This window comes from Rhinatrema bivittatum, chromosome 1 (assembly GCF_901001135.1).
Source record: "Rhinatrema bivittatum chromosome 1, aRhiBiv1.1, whole genome shotgun sequence".
Taxonomy (NCBI): Eukaryota; Metazoa; Chordata; class Amphibia; order Gymnophiona; family Rhinatrematidae; genus Rhinatrema; species Rhinatrema bivittatum.
In genome coordinates, this window is record NC_042615.1 from 560,723,003 (window position 1) to 560,736,870 (window position 13,868).

Sequence of the window (13,868 nt, forward strand, 5' to 3'; positions counted from 1 at the left end):
TTGCTCTAGAAGTGTGGGACTCACACCTCAAACAGTTTGCATGTCTCCAAGATTTGTAAGCAGACATCTTTTCCAGTTATGGAGCTTAGGTTTTGATGCTGGAATAGCCATTTCTGTTGTTGCGAGATAGTACAAATAATCTCTGCAATAACCTACATGCTTCTGAAGTTTATTAATCTATAGAAAATGATAGGCCAGTGGGAAAAAAAAAAAGACCAAGCTACAAAATGAAATCAGACCTCATCTAAAGTTCTGTGACCAATGCTAGAGGTTACATCTCCAAAAGATATTTGTAGTAGAGAATTAGATGGGGGCTATCAAATTGTTAAGAATCAGCTCCACAAACCCTGAGAGAAATACCTAAATATGTATATTGCGACGAAAAAGAGGAAGAGGGAGAATATAATAAACATTCAAATTTATGAAAAAACAAAAGACAATACATAAATATTTATCTAATAAATTTACTGTACAAATGCAGAGGTGGCAAGCATTATTTCAGTAAAAGGATAGTTCGAGAATAAGAAGATCTGGTATGAGGCTGAATAGGGGTAGTTATAAACTTTTTCTTCACAAGAATGATAGTGAGTGAATGAAATAGCTTCCCAACAGTGACAGAAGTAAAAACTATTAGAATAGCACAAATGACCCTTAGTTTTGGGGATGTGAAAGTGAAGTTGAAGATTTAAAAGGATCTGTGGTACAGGGAAAATGGATAGACTAGATGTGCCTTGTATCCAATCATATTCTGTTCATTTCTCTTTTTGGCCTAAGACTTCTTAGGATAGATTAAGCCTTAATTTATCTGGAAAGAAGATAAAGTATTTGGCTTCAAAGAGAACTCAACTGTCTTTCCTGGAAAAACACACTATTCTCAAATGAAATATGACTAAGATCTTGGTCAACTGACAGCTTTCAGTCACAATTTTCTATAGACTGCAACTAAGGTAGTTTTTTTGTCTGAAGCTAAAGCCATATTATGTGACTCAAGACTGCATAGCATCATTTTTATGCCAATGTCTAAGTGCTTCGGATGGCAATCAGTCTTACTACAACACCCACTGTGTTTTGTCGAGGATTATCAAAATATTCAGGGATGTACCAGCCTATATCAAGATTCATCTTAGTATTGCACCTATTTTCCTGTACCTCTATTCTCTGAACAAAGCAATATCTTACAACAGAGGAGAAACATTTTTTTTTCCCAGTTACATGAGAGAGAGACAACCTTCTCGAGAAGTTGTGACAACATGGCTTCCTCCTTACATAAATCAGTGTAAGGAGATCCGTATTTTTCACATAGAAATTTCCTGAAGAATAATATTTAAAGAAGAGTGCAGAAGGAACTTATGTTTAATTTTCTTGGATGAAAACAAAACCTTGATGCCAAAGAATTCAATTTCAAGTTTCTTGTTTTTTAATCCTTTGTTCGACTGTATTGCAAACTGAAATGATCTCAGATGCTGAGGAAGAAAATATCATAGCTGTCCAAATCATTAGATTATTGCATATCAGGATATCATGTAGAATGTCACTAACCAAGTAGTATTCTATTGTAATAGCCTTGTCTTTTCCATCAAGATGGTTGAAGCACAAATGACTCTGGTTTAGTTGCTTTAGAGGTCAAGTTCACCCATCCAATCACTTCAAAAGACATGATGGGATCATGTGAAGTAGCCAGAGGCAATCAGGAAGTCAGGTTTATCAGACAATCAAATTTTTATAAGCAATTTTTGTGCTTCACATTTGAAACAGAAGGAATCAGCCATACTTGCCTTAAGCAGTCTGCGCATAGTCTTCCTTTAGATTTGAGACCCTTTTCTGCTTTTCATCAGGATCTTTGCTTTTGTGTATCTGCCATGATCAGATTTAACAGGAACAAGAGAAGCAAGTAAAGGTTCTGCTGCCACCTGGTGACCAAAGACGATAAACACCTCACTGGACAAAGTTTCTAAAAGAGAGAGAAAATGTGCACATATGACAAAAATGGCCCTGCTGAACCATGTAGCTTAGGGATACATAAAATTTAAACCTGAATAAAAAACTGGAAGGCACGCTACTATGAAAGGCCTCAAAAATCACAGCTACAGAGAAGAAATGGAAGACTCTTCAAATTGACCATCTCCTTCCTTAAGCCTCTACAAGTGTACTCGTGGTCATGCTGTCGCAGAGGTCACGTAACTGCAAAAACCAAGATGACAGGGTCCTAGGGGGAGGAGAGGGAGACGGAAGAAAAAGTACAGATGACACAGCCCAAGCAGTGGTGATCAAAACTTGTGAGGGCCTGGAAAAGTCCTCACCAGAAGAAAAAGTCCTTCTCAGTACGCATGGTGCTTTCCCTGTGACAAAAGTGTGCTTGCTGAATAGAAACAAAGCAACTTTGTTCAGTAACACTGCTAATGAGGAACAAAGCATTGGTACACAGGAAACTGAGGCGTGGGAAGAAAACCCGAATACTTTGAAGAAGAGAAAAAAACTTTCACATTTTTGTCTTCAGCTATTGAATAAATATTAGCTGCACTATTAGGAATGAACTACAAGTCACTGAAACACAATTACACTAAAATCTTTTCAAATTTTATTATCTAGGTAAACAATTTGCTAAAATAAACTATCTTGACTGAAAAAGGTATTCGTGAAGACTAGCCTCAGGAGTTGTAAAAAAGGCAAAAATGTTCCAAAAGTTTCCATTTAAACATTTGCTTTCATGAGAAGAATAAATAAGCAACTAGTGCACTAGTGGTGAGAAAATATAACAGGATAATTACTAAGAAATAAGGGAAATTTTTCTTAGCTAGAGACAAAAACTAAACTAGTGATGGATTAACATTGCTTTAGGGTTTTTCGGTTTATAGCGGTTGGCAGGAAAAAAAAAAAAACTAATTAGTAGACTACTACCTGTGATTTGTTCAAAACTAATCTCTATCATCCTATGAAATACACATCTAAAGTGAAATCTCTGCCTAGATTATATGTATGCCCCCTGCCAAGTGCCTGAATGTTCTTAACTGGGACCATGCAGGATTACAACCAACACAGCCTAGTGTTTCAGAGCAAAAAGCTGTAAAGCCTGGAGAAATATCATAAATGCCATTCTGGATCAGACCAAGATCCATCAAGACCAGTATCCTGTCTGTGCCAGTGGCCAGTTCAGATCATAAATACCTGGCAGAGCCCATAGACTTTGGCTCTTTAGAGTTGGATTCAAACTATATGAATTGTCTTGTACAGTAGAAGCTTCACCAACAGAAATATAAAAACCCTAAATCTTAAAGCAGTGGGTCTTCCAATTTGCTGCAAAACTGAAATATGTACTGAACAAGAAGCTTTAGTAAGAATGCTGAAAAAAGAAAAAAAAAATTCAGCAGGTTCCCTTAAAAAAAAATAATGAACTAGTGAAAGCTGGAAAGAGGACTGTAAAAATTAAAGATTAAAAGGTTGACAGAATTTGGCAGTTTACATAACTAATATGGAAAAATAAATTAAAGCACTTTTCTCATGTCTGATATCCTTGATGTCACACTGCATAAAATAATCTAGAAAAAAGGTAGTATCAAAGACCCCGATCCAAGATTAGCTGGCCATGTTACGTCAATATCCCCTGGATCTGTCATGAATCATATTATGGTACTCCTTCAGTTCTGCAGCAAGTTAAAGCTACTGCTGTTCTAAGTTACCACAGAAAAACTCAAATGTTGCTGTTTTCTTTTTTGCACATGCTCATGTGTGTGTGTTAGTTTGGCTGTAAAATCTCAATTTACAGTGTAAAACAGTTCAACGTGAAGTTATCAGTTTCAACACAAACTGCTGCAATATAACTGCATGATGTACAATCAGATTCACAAATAACTTATCAATACTGCATCCTACTGGACATTCTGGAAAGTAATAATTCTGCAACATACATGGTGATAATCTTACATATTCTAACCACACAAATTCAGAAAAACACCAAAACGTCCATTGCTGTTATAGCAAAGATTAAAAAAAGCAAATGGCTCACGCGCTTTCCCCTGAAAAGAAAAGTTAAAGGGAGAAAACAGAAGCAAACTAACAGGTGTCAGTTTTGGTTTTGAATTTATTTTTTTTTTTTTTAAGTTCATGAAGGTCTCCCACTGCTGCTGCTAGACATTATTTACATTCAGGGGAGACCTTGCATCTAGAAGACTAGGCATCCAAATGGCAGATGAAATTTAATGTGGACAAGTGCAAAATTATCCACAAATGGAAAAGTAACCCACACTGTAGTTACAGGATGTTAGGTTCCATATTAGGAGTTTTAGATCTAATTCTTAGTGGAGCACAGGACTTGGTGAGAGAGATAATGGTGGTGGGGCCACGTGGCAATAGTGATCAAAACATGATCAAATTTGAATTAATGACTGGAAGGTGGACAATAAGTAACTCCACAGCTCTAGCACTAAACTTTCAAAAGGGATAAAATGAGAAAAAAAAATTGAAAGGCGCAGTTACAAAGGTTAAGAGTAACAACAGACATGAACATTGTTAAAAAAATACCATCTTAGAAGCGCTGTCCAGATGTATTCCATGCATTAAGAAAGGTAGAAGGGGGGGATTCTGGAAGTGAGGAGAGTTCGGGCTGCCCAATCTCCCTACTGCCTGTCCTGTTTGGAGAACATCTTTTTGCAGAACTTGTTCCATCACCCCGACCCAGCTGGAGCTGGTTGGTCGTGAGAGGCGCGGCATGCGACTGCCACTTTAAATCCCGCGGCACATCACCTAAGCCGTGCGTGCTGAAGGGGCATGCGGCTTTGTCCAGTTTTTACGGATAAGATTGGAAGACTGTGCTGGACTTTGTATAATTTTCTTTTCTTTTTCTTCCTTTAGTAAATGGGAAGAAAAAGGAAATCAAAGTTAACATCATCCTCTCCAATTATTGCTAGAGGCCCTATGGACAATCATGACTTAAGACTGATTGAATCGCCAAATGAGGACAGTGAGGGGGCTTTATCATCTGCTTCCTTGAGTCCTGGTGCGGGTCTGTCTTCACCTCCTCAACCAACAACTCCTCCACTTGATGTCAATAAGGTACAGGACAAAGTCTGGTGATGCTGTTGCTTTGGAGAAGTCTAACAGCTATTCTCAGGTTGGTCATTTAACATCAGATCAGTTATTTGTTTCTGATAGTGAAGGAGTAAATGAAGCCGTAAATCATCATGCTTTCTACAGGACTAACATTCCCAGCAGACGTCTGACTTCCTGTGAGTGACGTTTAGTGCCCACATGACATGAAGCAAGAACAAAGGGAAAAATCTGGAAGATGCCACGCTGGCAAGGGGGCGACGCCCAGCCCCTCGGTCGTAATATGTGATGCTTGCTCAGTAATGTGTAAGACGCATGTGTAAAGATAAGAACCATGGAATGTATTTAAGGTGGCACCTTGAGGGGCGGGGGCTTGCAGTATTACTGACCTTAGTCAGCTGCGTCTTGCCGGCAATAAAAATTATCTCTCTTCAAAGACCAGTTGCTTGGTGTCTCTGATTACACAGTATCCGATTTCATTTGGCGAGCCAGCCAGGAGACACACAGGGAACGGAGAAGTTTCTCCCTCCCACCCGACACGGCTGGGGAAGGACGGGCAGGCTTCTCCAATTCCTAGTAAGTGCGCGCCACTGATTTATTTTCAGTGTCTGGGATTCGGGGAGGGGTGCTGTCAAGCCCTGTTCGTTTTCAGTGGTGTTTGTGGTTTGAAGGAGATAATTTTCCTGGAGCTCCGAATCCTGGAATCCTGAACACAGGCTAGTATACTCAAGGGATAGCCAGCCGAGTCGTTAAAAAGACTCGAAGGAGGAGCTTGATCAACTCCTCGCCAGGACAGCCTGGAAAAGGGAGGGCAACTGGGTGGATGGGTTTCTTGTGGTGTGTGAAAGAGTGTGATTGGCACTGCGGTTCTGGGCAGGGCGACCTCGTTCCAGCCAGTGCAGACTGTTGATCCTCTTGTGTCTGGGAGAGAGGACCCCCTACCTCTCCCCCTACCCTTACCCTCCTTTGTCTGTTTACTATACTGTAATATATTTCGTGATGGGCGGGGAAGGGTCCACTCCGTTAGACCTCATGATTAAGCACTTTACAGAGGTTTTTGATCAAGAGAAGTGCACAAAGGGAGGAATGATACAGAGATGCCAGATTATGTGGCCAGGATTAGGCCAGTTAGTTGATTGGCCAGAAGAAGGGTCCTTTGATTTCTCCCGCATAACACGAGTCCAGAATATTGTCATAGTTGAGGGAAACCCAGGAAATCCGGATGACCTGCCACACATTGACGGATGGGTTGAAGTTATTAGGAATCCCCCAGACTGGGCAAAAAAGGGTGTGGAAAAGGCAGCCCTTGTCATGTTAGCAAGAATTAAGAAGAGAGGACCCACAAACTACACACCCACTGTGACATGCCAGTCACGCTGGCAGTAGCAAAAACAAAAGCAGTAGTACAAACAGAGACAGAGAAGGAAGAAAAGCCAGAAGAGTCGCCACCCCCTATTCTCCCTTCAGCCCAGGAGGAGGAGCCATTGCCCCCTCCTTACACTCCCTTGTATCCCTTTTCAGATTTGGCCCAGGCGGCACAGGCAGCTCAAGCACCTCCATCGGACCAGGCTTCTGGAAACGAATCATCAGAAGAAGAGGGGTCCAGTCCAGACTCCACCGGGGATTCCACCAGCGCCGGGCCAGCCCCAAAAACACAGATTAATAAAGCAAAAAAGACAATCGCTACCAGATCCTGTACTTGGAGCCAGAGCCCTGACCGTCAACTGGGAGCCGTCGGGACATACCCGATTCGTCAGGTCACCACCCTTGTCCCTCAGGCAAATCAGGAGCCATTATAGGTGACAGTGCATACCTATGTCCCCTTTACAACTAGTGATCTCCTTAACTGGAAAATCCACGGTCCGTCATACGAGCAGAAACCGGAAAAGATGATTGAAATGGTGGCAGGATTAATCACCAGCCACAACCCCAACTGGGCAGATATCGGCCAGTTAAATTCATACTTACTAACTACGGAAGAACGACACCAGGTTCAGCAAAACATGGAAGATGCCGCTAGGGCTGCCACCCCTGTGGGTACAGAACTCGCCCTACATGCTCAGCAACTGGCACCCGTTACTGACCCCTTGTGGGATTATCAAACCGCTGAAGGTCGAAATCAGATTGCGGCCTATCAACAGGCATATCTAGCAGCCCTCAAGAAAGGAAAGAGAAAAATCACCAACATGAATAAGATCCATGATGTAAACCAGACAAGGGATGAAATGCCTGGCGATTTCTTAGAACGTCTCATGGATGCTTATAGGAAATATAGTCCGTTCGACCCCGAGGACCCTGGTAACAGACAGATGATAGTAATGAGTTTCGTCAGCCAGTCCGCTCCTGATATCCGGAAGAAGTTGCAGAAAGCCGACGGCTTCGAGGGGATGAGCCTGAGCCAGCTGAAGGCAATGGCTGATACATCGTATGGGAACAGGGATCAAGAAGAGAAGAGAGAGGCAAGTAGAAGCATGAAGGAGAACGTGACTCTGTTGGCCACAGCACTGGAATGTAGCCGGAAGGGCCGACAGGACAATGGACCCCCAAGGGAAAGGGGCACTGGGAGGGGAATGGCGAGAAGGCCCCCTCCTTAGGAAGAAACCAGTGTGCATATTGCAAACAAGGACACTGGAGGAAAGATTGCGCTGAATGGCAGCAGAAATATGGAGAACAGGAACCGGCCCGGGACCGGGGAAGCCGATCCAATTCCAGAGGAAGATACAATGGCAACAGGGGCAGAACTGAACAACAGGAGTGGCAGATGGCTGTGCAGGCCACTCAAGAGCACACAGCATGAAGAGACCGGGGGGGAAATATCCCCACTGACCCCCTGGTGGAAATTCGGGTGGGGACAAATCGAATCACTGGACTCTTGGTTTCCGGGGCACAGTGATCTGTCATGATGACCTGCATTGGACCACCAACCAAAGAAACCATTTCCATAGTGGGAGCCTCAGGGAAACTCCTGACTGCCCCGTTGCTCAAAGAACGAACAATCCGTATTGGAGGCACCACGGTGTCCCATCAGTTCATACATGTTCCAGACTGCCCAATTTCGTTAATTGGGCGGGACCTCCTGTGTAAGCTGCAGGCCACTCTCAAGTTCAAACCTACGGGAGAGGTAGAATGCTCCATCGGGGACCAGCCAGTATCGCTCATATGTCCCCTACGGGAGGAATGGAGGCTGCATGCCCGGTTGATGGTGAACCCTTCGGACCATTGTGGCAAATACATCAGAGATGATCCATTTAGTATTCAGCGACGGACAATTATGGAAATACCACCAGAGATGTGGGACGAACTAAATCCTGGAGGATTGGCCGTCAATGCTCGCCCTGTTTGGGTCGAGTTGAAACCCAACACCCAGATCGTCAATCAGTCCCAATATCCCATTCCCTATGCTGCCCGCCACAGCATGCAAACCCACATACAGAAGCTGATGAATTTAGGGGTCTTGACGCCTGTCAGGTCTCCTTGGAACACGCCCCTGCTTCCGGTCAAGAAACCTGGCACTGAAGAGTATAGACCAGTCAAAGACCTTCGGAAGGTCAATGTCCAGGTCACGGATCTGGTCGCAATGGTAGCCAACCCGTACTCCCTCATGGCTCAAATCCCGGGTAAGACCAAGTGGTATAGCTTTATTGATCTGAAAGATGCCTTCTTCACCATCCCACTCGCCAGACAGAGTCAGTTACTCTTCGCCTTTACGTGGAAGATGTACATGATGGAACTAAACAGCAGCTGACCTGGACTCGCCTGCCGCAAGGATTCAAGAATTCGCCCACTCTTTTCGGAGAGCACCTGGCCCAAGACCTGAAGCAGTACCAGGTCAAGTACGGTCCGGTCATTCAATACGTGGATGATCTCTTGATCGCCAGAGAGACTTACCAGGAGTGTGCAACTGATACTTTTTACCTACTGAAAATACTTCCACTTGTTCGTGGATGAGAAGAAGGGAATGGCACTGGGAGTGCTTACTCAGCTGTTCGGCACATGGCTCAGACCGGTGGCCTACCTTTCCAAGACAATGGACAATGTCGCCAGAGGATGGCCTGGATGCCTTCGCAGCATTGCTGCTGCCTGTTTACTGATTCAAGAAGCCAACAAGCTAACTTTTGGACAAACGCTACTTGTAACAACACCGCATACAATCCGGGGCCTTCTCGAGACTCATGGCCCTAAATGGATGACCAATTCCCGTCTTGTCAAATACCAAGCTTTACTGAGCGAGAATCCCGAAGTAAAGATCCAAGTAAAGATCCTAACCCAGTCCTACACGACTGTGAGGAAATAATGACTACCGTTCACTCCAGTAGACCTGACCTGAGGGACCAGCCATGGCCCCACGGGATGACTTTATTCACGGACGGAAGCAGTCAGGTGATTAATGGAGTTCGCAAGACAGGCTATGCAGTTGTTTCAGAAGATGAGACCACTGAGACTGCTCCTCTGCCACCTGGAACATCTGCTCAGAAGGCCGAACTCATCGCCCTCACGAGAGCACTGAAATGGGCCAAAGACAAGATAATCAACATCTATACGGATTCCAAATATGCCTTCCTCACCCTGCAAATCCATGGAGCCTTATATAAGGAACGAGGCTTCCTCACAGCTGAAGGGAAGAGTCTGGCAAACGCAACTGAGATTTGCCAATTGTTGGAAGCTGTGTGGGAACCAAGGAAAGTGGCCGTCATGCATTGTCGCGCACACACAGAACGTACGGACCCTGTTGCAAGGGGTAACCAGCTTGCTGACAATGCAGCCAAGTCCGCAAGTCTTAAGGAACCCCCTTCGGAATCACAGCAGTTACTCCTTTTACACTTTCCCACGGAGACAACGGACCCACCCTACTCTCAGCCTGAAATAGACTGGGCCCGACAAGAAAAACTGGAACAAAAGGATGGATAGTGGGTGCTACAAGATGCACGAGTTGTGCCAGAAGCTCTAGCCTGGGAAGTGGTCAGGAAGGCGCATGAACAGACACACCTTGGCAGAGACGCCTTGGCCCAGTTACTGGCAAAAACTTACTTTATCAATAAACTTCATGCCTGGACCAAGCAAACTTCAGCCCTCTGCCTTACCTGTGCCCGCAATAACCCAAGAGTAGGACCAGGCCCAGCTCCAGGGAACCAGCCCGTTTCAGGTCTGCCAGATAGACTTCACTCACTCATATGCCTCCGGCTAGGGGATTCCGAGCCCTATTGGTAGCTGTCTGCACCTATACAGGATGGGTTGAAGCAGTCCCCACACGCACGGAGGCCGCCAAGGAAGTTGCGTCTTTCATCATGCAGAATATCATACCCCGTTATGGTCTCCCCAGACAGATCAATTCAGATAATGGCCCAGCCTTCACCAGCGAAGTTGTCCTGCTGTTGATACACAAGACTGGGCATCGACTGGAAGCTCCACTGCGCATGGCGCCCCCAGAGTAGCAGGGCCATGGAAAGAGCAAACCGAACTCTGAAGTCGCAGCTGGCCAAGCTATGCCAGGAGGCTAAATCCAAGTGGTCAGATCTTCTGCCCATTGCTCTACTACATCTTAGGTGTTCCCCACGAGTTTCAGGCCTCACCCCTTTTGAAATGATGTATGTCAGACCACCGCCCCTTCCCTTCCTCTTTACAGGTCCAAGGGGAAAATATGTTAGCAAGGCAACTCCGGGGGTTGCATCAAGCTGCACAACAAATCCAGCAGTATGCAGAGAACGTTAGTCCCCTCATCCTCACGACCCATACGCACAAGTTTAGGGAAGGGGATGAAGTCTGGGTAAAAGAGTGGGATGGAACAGATTGTTTGAAACCCAAGTGGAGGGGACCCTCTACCATTTTGCTTACCTCCCCAACTGCCGTTAAAATTGCAGGCAACCCAACTTGGATCCACTGGACTCATGTGAAACCGGCAGCAGTTACAGAATGGGAGGTCCTCCACCGAGATGCTCTGAAACTCACCGTGCGCAGGAAAAGAAGAGGGGACTGAGGCTTGGCCTCCTTTCCGTATTACTCCTATTGTCTTGCTGTTTCCAGCTCAGTTGCCCCATAATTACACCGACACCACCCCTAAGCACTAAGGGGCGGATTTTCAGAGCCCTGCTCGCCTAAATCCACCCAAAACCGGGCGGATTTAGGCGAGCAGGGCCCTGCGTGCCGGTAAGCCTATTTTACATAGGCCTACCGGTGCGCGCAGAGCCCCGGGACTCGCATAAGTCCCGGGGTTCTCCGAGGGGGGCGTGTCGGGGGCGGTCCCGGTCGTCGCGGCGTTTTCGGGGCGTGTCGGCAGCGTTTTGGGGGCGGGTACAGGGGCGTGGCTACGGCCCGGGGCGGTCCGGGGGCGTGGCCACGCCCTCCGTACCCGCCCCCAGGTCGCGGCCCGGCGCGCAGGAGTCCCGCTGGCGCGCGGGGATTTACGCCTCCCAGAGGGAGGCGTAAATCCCCCAACAAAGGTAAGGGGGGGGTATAGACAGGGCCGGGCGGGTGGGTTAGGTAGAGGAAGGGAGGGGAAGGTGAGGGGAGGGTGTTAGAGGATTCCCTCCGAGGCCGCTCCGATTTCGGAGCGGCCTCGGAGGGAACGGGGGTAGGCTGCGCGGCTCGGAGCGCGCCGGCTATACAAAATCGATAGCCTTGCGCGCGCCGATCCAGGTTTTTTAGTAGATACGCGCGGCTCCGCGCGTATCTACTAAAATCCAGCGTACTTTTGTTTGCGCCTGGAGCGCAAACAAAAGTAGGCCTATTCGCGCTCCTTTTAAAATCCGCCCCTAACTGTTCGGAGTGTATCAAGGAGGTTAAGCATAGAGTAGGGAACATCCTTAACTCTACAAGGACACTCATCTACCAGATTCAACCTCCTGAAAAATGTACCCCCTGTGCCAAATGTTCAATATAGACTACCCAGGGTCTCCAGGCTTTGGATCGGTGTAACCAGTCGGGTACAGTTGTTTGCCACTCCCCCACCACTCCGAGATATTACAACATTACTGTTTACGTAGGGTTACCACCCATCCTAAAAACCCCTCTCCCGGACGGAGAAGGCCAACTCCATTATGTCAATTCCACCAGGCTTCTCGTAGGCGGAACCCAGACTACCGCCCTCTTGGGGTTCTATGCCTGTAAAGCAATGGATCTACACCCCTGGTCCACTAAATGTGGCTCCCAAGCCTGGCAGGATGAGTATGTAGGTAATCATAAGTATTTGTGTCCCCAATGCACCGTTCTACAGTATTGTAGTCTTGTACAATGGCTCCCTTGTGCTGGTGATACCCGAGCTTCTGGATGGCAAAGAGTGTGCGCATATACAGGAGGTGGATATTCCGGGTGCGAGGGTTTGGGTGAATTCCACTGGGGACGCGGAAACCAGGTCTCAATAGAGTGGCCACTCCGAGGTTCAGGGACAACATGGGAGCAGACATGGGGATTAGGAATTGATGGGTATGGCATCAATCCCATTACGTACATCACCATTCGACAAACCCTGTCTCCAAACCCCCCCCCCCCCCCCATCAGCCACAAAGCCATGGTACTGGGGTACCAAGAATTCTATGACGAACTAGCAAAAGCCAAACAGATTGTTGTTGCACGGCCTGTATCTCAGGAGGCTAAAAATATGTTCATCAATCTTGCCGAAAACATTGCCTTCACCCTTATTGTCTCCAATTGTTACGTGTGGGGGGGGTACCAATATGGGGGAGCAGTGGCCTTGGGAAGCAAAAGAAATCACCCAGGCCATGTGGGACCACTTAAATGGTACTAACATTACCTACACCCGAACAACAAAACCCTAACAAGTGGGCCTTGCAGACTAATATCATTGGTTCTGTATGTGCTAGTAGGGCTCCGAGCAACCTCTTCATGATCCCGGTAGGGGATTCTGCATGCACCGGTCTCCTTAGTTTTACGGTTACCTCCTCTAGCTGGTGGCAGTCTGATAACCAGTCTTTGCCTTCCCCAATATGGAGGGAGCTACGTCTGAATACCACATGGGAAGATGGGGGTAACATTTCCCTGCAGTGGGTGGCCCCTGATGGATATTATTACATATGCGGTTGTCGAGCTTATGAGCGCCTCCCGTACGCTTGGTCCGGTACTTGTCTCCTAGGCACCGTTCGCCCCAGCTTCTTCCTGTTGCCTATTTCCGTAGGTGAGAAATTAGGCATTCCAATATATGTGGAGCAGGGCCGTGCTAAGCACAATTTAGCTGTTGGGGACGGCCACTCTGTGAAAATTGGTAATTGGAAAGAGGATGAATGGCCCCCACAGCGCATTGTACAGTATTACGGCCCAGCCACCTGGGCCGAAGATGGATCCTATGGTTATCGTACTCCAATATACATGCTTAACAGAATTATACGCTTACAGGCTGTGTTAGAAATGATCACTAATAACTCTGCTCTCGCTTTGAACCTTTTAGCTAAACAGAACACCAGGATCCTCACCGCTGTATATCAGAACCGGTTTGCTCTGGATTACCTCCTCAGCCGAGAAAGAGGTGTTTGTGGTAAATTTAACCTCTCTAACTGTTGTTTGTTAATAGATGATCAGAGTACAGTTGTCCAGGACATCACTAATCGCATGGTAAAGATGGCCCATATTCCGGTCCAGACCTGGAGGAGTGGCTGGGATTGGACAAAGAATCTGGGAGATTGGTTCACCCAAGTTGGGGGCCTAAAGACTATGGCCGCACTCCTTGCTGCCATTGTGGTTGTTTGTCTTGTCCTACCCTGCTTGCTACCTCTCCTCCTGCAAGGGTTCCGTAACATGATGGCATCCATCGCGGATTGCCGCGCTATCGCTCAAATTATGTCCCTATGCATGTACTCTCCAGTCCCGCTTGTTGA

The 13,868-nt window shown here is 46.5% G+C and overlaps 1 protein-coding gene across 3 annotated transcripts in view; it reads right to left on the reverse strand.

Annotated features, from left to right (window-relative positions):
* Positions 1-13,868, reverse strand: part of GKAP1 (G kinase anchoring protein 1) — a 272,831-nt gene that overhangs the window by 82,523 nt on the left and 176,440 nt on the right. The window lies entirely within an intron of this gene.